Consider the following 5,416-nt stretch of genomic DNA (forward strand, 5'->3'; position numbering starts at 1 on the left):
TGACAAATGGAAGATAATAATAAAGTTAATATTTTCACAGATGAAAGGGTTTAAAATGGTACATTAACTGGTAAGTACTTTATTCGTGTCTGCTTATGAAATGCACATTTCAAAATCACATGAAAATATCATCAGTGGAGATAAATTGTGAGACTGAAGATATGGGAGTACTGCACAAGTTGTGTGGAAAGGTATCAAATCTCAGTAAACAGTTGTAAATGTCAACCTTCTAAAGCAACAAAACTCTAGCAGTAACAATCACTCTTTAAACAGGAGAAACATCACCGTGTTCTTCTTGATACCTCTGGGATAATGTTTATTGTGTTCATTTACGAAATCTGATAATTCAACAGGCTTGTTAATTATACAAACTCACTGAGGCAGGTTTATGGCCAAGGTGGAAAAAAAGCTACCCAACAGGGTGCCGTGCTTTTATTTACTATTATACATAAAATTGGCAACAAATATACTAATAATACAGTGCTAATCTGACCAAGAAATTTTACAGATATGTGCAGTTTAAGAAGAGATTATCAAGGCAGTCCAGTCACATACTTATTTTCCCATGAAGACAATAATTTGAGAGACACTTTTACTAAAGACCAAATTATCCAAACATTCTAAGAATTTGGATTAATATTTAAAACTGTTATGAATATTCACTTAGGTTTCAGTATTGTAAAAACTATTGTTCTCCCAAAGGGTTTCAAATGAATGCAAACAGAAGTTTGTAAATTTCTCCATAAGTAGAAACAAGTCACATTTTCTGAAATATGAGCACAATATTACACTTTCACTGACATCAGATCACACACACAGAGGAAAATAACGAAAAACTGGCCGTATTACTTTAAATAGCATTGTCTAAGCAACATTCAACACTCAGAGTAAGTATTTTCCTGAAAAATTCTCTTCCTATTGCTTTTGACCAAAATGTGATATAGTATAGAAAAAGTCACATAATCACAGAGAAATTGGCCCACTTCTGCAACAACCTTAGGCTCAACCAACTGTCCCAAACGTTTGTGCCCACACTGCCACATGCTGAACAGGTAAACAGATAAAAACATATAGGTTGCAGTAAGTGGGTAACACTGAAAACAGGATTCAAAGTTTAATGTACAGTTTCATTGTTACTCTTAGAAAGGGTACAAGCCCTGTTAATAAACCTGCAGATATGAATTCAGAACAGCATGGGGGCCATGTGAAAGCAGAAGCAGGTGCACAGTCTTAATATCGAGGTGGAGAAACTATTCAGACAGAAGATGCAGAAAAGTCAGGAGCAAAGAAATCAAAGCACTGCGTACCCGCTGCATCTGCTCAAGCACAGATGAGAAGGAACCGATTAAGTTGCATTTTCAAAGGTAAAATTAACCTGACTGGAGGCCAAAGGCCTGGGAATTTCCACTGGCTCCCTGATTGGGCGATGTCGGGTCTACACATTCCTTCAGGAGACAGGTAGTATTGCAATGGGTTTAGCCACAGGTCTTATTTGATAATCTCGGGAATTCCGTCAGATTCTGGAAGGCTGTGGTCTGAGAACCAGGTGAAGAAGCTGCAGAGAAGGTCTTGGTTTCTGCGAATAAAGGACTGGGGCTCATACTTTCTCTGCCATATGATTGGAGTGGAAAGAGACACCACTCGACCAGATGATCTCACTTCATATTCCTTGACAATCAGCTTGTTTCTGAAGTACAGGTTTCTTTGAAAAAATAACTTGAATTTGCAGCTTGTCTGAGGATGTCTCAGTTCCTCCACCTCCAGATTGGTTATGGACCTTAACATCTCTGCATCCTGACCCCTAATCATGGCGGATAACTGAGGGTGGTTCCTGAAGTCAGTCATCCAGAAGTATGAGATATTCTGAATGGTGTAGTTCCTTCGTTCCAGAGAGTGTCGCTGCATCTGCCCAAACTACTGCTCCAGATGTTGGAAGGCTCTGTCAGCCTGAGCATTCACAGTGTCCAGTTCTAACTAGATGTCCTCCAGCGGGTTTGTGTGAAGATCTATGCTTACGTGCCAAGACCCTGCCTTCTCCTGCGACTCCCTCACTACGCCACTAGCCTCCTACATGTCCAGTTCTTCACCCGCAGGCTTCAGTTCCACCTTCATCACCTCCTCACTCCTGTGCATTGCCACTTATGACTTCTCTTCTGATGCTACCACATTGGTGCCCCATTCAATCCTCTCGTAGTGGGCCTGGGCTTCAGCTACCCGAGTTTCTAGGGCCTTCTCCGCATCTTTTGGTATTAAAAACGCCACTGCTACAAGTCCCTCGACAGCAGTGGGAATCTCTCCCTGCCTAGGTGTGACTACCTGCATCTGGTGATCAAGGCCCATGAAACTCCAAGGCTCTGGGCTCCCCACGATCCCCGCGAGGCCCTTACCTGTTACCACCTTCTTCCTGAGCAGCAGACACCAGCCTGAGGTCTCCATGGCAGTGTTTGCGTCACAGAGGTCGCGGTTGTCAGGGACAGAGGTCCCCGCATCCCGGTCTTGGCCTCTCATGACCAGTCCTGTCGCACAGACATCAGTTTACTCACTCTCACCACCTTTACATGTTCAGAGTCATCTCTAACTGGAGAATAGGGACCCAGACCTGTGAGGAACACTCTCAACTCGCCGGAACTGGACAGTGGTCTGGGGGTGGATGGGAGGTGGTGATCAACATCATCAGATTCAAGCCACCTCACTGTTTGTGCCAAGTGGGCGAGGAGCCTAGGCTGAGATGTGGCTCCTGGTGAATCTGAGTAGACACAGCCTGATTCTGCCATAATCCCAAATGGGTCCAAAACAGCTGGATCTCTAGTTGGAACCTAGTTTTGCTGTCTGGCAGTTCAATGAGTGTTGGCGGGGGTTCATGTCATGGCAGGCCTGGGGGCTTCCACTCCCATTGAGACCAGAAAAGGCTTTTATTTTAGGGGTACACGATCCAAAAATAAACAGGCATGCCACCAGCTAATAGAGAGCCTCTCTTTCAGTTGTTGAGGGAACCCCATGAAGACCTAACACCTCATCTGCTACATGTGTGCACGGTGCCTAGTTCAAGCCTGTGCTTGCTCTAGGGTTGGTGATTCAGACTAAGAGAGCATTTGAGGGTCCAGGTTAGTTGACTCTGACATATGAATTTTCAATTCTCTTAAATCTTTTAAAGAAAATTTTCTAACTGTATCTACTGCCCTCTTCTGGTATGCAGGCATACATGCAGGGAGAAAACTATACATTATAAATGAATCTTGTTTTAAAAAGAAAAGAAAACAAAGTTTTAAACTAGGGAGCAGGACAAAATGTAATGGAACAATTTGAGTTTGGCTGAAATGTGTTTAGAAATATTTGGAAGGCAGAGTTGGGAATAGTGCTCAGTGATAAGTATGGACTCAGTCTCAGTCATCAGCACCACAGAGAAAGACATTTAACACATTGAATTAGACTTTTCACATCATTGACAAAGTGCTGTTTCCCATAATTATGAAAGAGGTAGACTATTTTACTGCAAAGATAGTCTTATTGTATTATTCCAATGTGTGTGTGTGTGTGTGTGTGTGTGTGTGTGTGTGTGTGTGTGTGTGTGTTTGTGTGTCTCACATATGCACACAGAACAAGAAAACCAGCTCTTTCTGTCTTCCTCTGAAGCTGTACCAGCAAGGGTGTGGCAGTGGTGACTGGTGTGCTTGCTATGAGGAAATGCACACCTGTCTAATTCCACCAATTTTTAAGAAACTGGAGTATAGTTCACAATTAGATAGACTAGCTTTCCACTGAATCCATATTCTATTTTTATTCTGCATTTTGGTTTTGTTTGAGCAAGAATCTCAGTCTGTAAAGCAAGCAGGCTTTGAAAGGCAATCCGCCTGCATTAATCTAAGTGCAGGGATTATTAGTGTGTACCCCCAAGCCTGACTATTTTGAATTGCTTTTGAGACAGGAGCTCATTTTGGGTCTAGCAAAAAATTTCAACTTTTGATGACACAGCCTTAAAACTTGAGTAAACTACTGTGCAAGGTGGCACACACATTTAGGCCCAGCTCTTATGAGGCAGAGACAGGAGATCTGGGTTCAAGGCCAGCCTGGCCTAGAGAACATCCAGAGGTACAGAGAAACCGGGTCTCATAAACCACAAAACAACACACAAAGCCACAAGCACACAACTGCAAAACAAGAGAAACAAACTAGAGGAAATTTGATTTTTAAAAAGCTAAGGTATGTTTATAAAGTTGGAATTTGAGGATGGCAATGTGATGATCTGTCTGTGATAATGGATAACAATATTCCTTACAGAAAGTCCATTTTTGGCTATGCTTGGGGCACCTATGAAATTCCAGCAGTTCAGAAGGCAGAGGCTGTTAGATATAAGAAAACAACAACAAAAATGTCCCTTTGTCTTAGTAGCTTCATGACAAAAGAGCTTTGCTGAAGCTTCCTTGGTACTGCATGGGCTAGACGGTCCCAGACTGCACTGCTCTACTTGGTGAACTTCAGCTGAAGGTGACATCCATGGAGGACAATGACAGTGTCTATGAGTCAGCAGCACTAAAAGCCTTTGAGGCGGGTTAGGTTCTGTTCAACAATTCTTTGGTTTATACTTAAAGGGAAGATCTGAAGGCATTTAGCAAAATATTCATGACCCTGAAGGGAGGCTCAGTGGGTAAAGTATTTCTTACCAAGCCTGCTGACCTGAATTTGATCTCCAGTGCACATGAAAAGGTGGAAGAGAACCATCTCCTCAATTCTGTTCTCTAACCTCCACTTGTGTGCCCCTCTCATAACAATAGCACATTATGTGTGTTTTAAAGAATGCTTAGCATGTTGCGAATTGTGTTCCTAGTGGACAGTGAAATCTAAAGCCTACACTGTGAAGTGGGGAGAATTTGAAAGAACAAAAATTGAGAATCTAAGGATAAAGACAGATTTTAAGGATTCACGTTCATTCACATTATTAAACCAGAATAGAAAGTTTATCTTCTTCTACCCTGTTTAACTTTTAGTGCTGGACTAAAAGTTAAGTGGCTCAGTGGTTAACGGTGTTGTCTTTTTTTCCAGAGACAAGTCAACTTCCTTCTGGAAAACTCAGGCTGCCAAGGATCAACAACTTCATTGGTGACATCAAGGTAACTGCATTCAGAGAGATGGGATGGCGTCAGAGATTTTTATCCCATTTTATAGAGACTAAAATTGGATGCTGTCACCAGGTCCTGTTGTGTCTCATGTTTTGAGATAAGGTCTCACTATGTAGTCCAGACTGTATTGTACATCACTGTTGTAGCAAGGCTAGCCTCAACCTTAATGTGATTCTTTCTCTCCTTTTTGAACAGTGGTGTACAGAGAGATACCACCATAGGTGGATGATTTTTTTCCATTGATGTTGTTGTTTGCTTTTGGTTTTGTTTACTGAAGATTGGTGTCCTATGTTTCTGCA

At 42.1% G+C, this 5,416-nt stretch overlaps 1 pseudogene across 1 annotated transcript; it reads right to left on the bottom strand.

Moving 5' to 3' along the window:
• Positions 1-1,370: 1,370 nt before the first annotated feature.
• On the bottom strand, positions 1,371-2,508 carry LOC308415097 (testis-specific Y-encoded-like protein 1; annotated as a pseudogene). Its single transcript has 2 exons — positions 2,164-2,508; positions 1,371-2,067 (listed from the first exon to the last, which is right to left on the bottom strand). The product of its transcript is annotated as a testis-specific Y-encoded-like protein 1 (transcript).
• Positions 2,509-5,416: the final 2,908 nt, after the last annotated feature.

This window comes from Micromys minutus (assembly GCF_963924665.1).
Source record: "Micromys minutus genome assembly, chromosome: X".
Taxonomy (NCBI): Eukaryota; Metazoa; Chordata; class Mammalia; order Rodentia; family Muridae; genus Micromys; species Micromys minutus.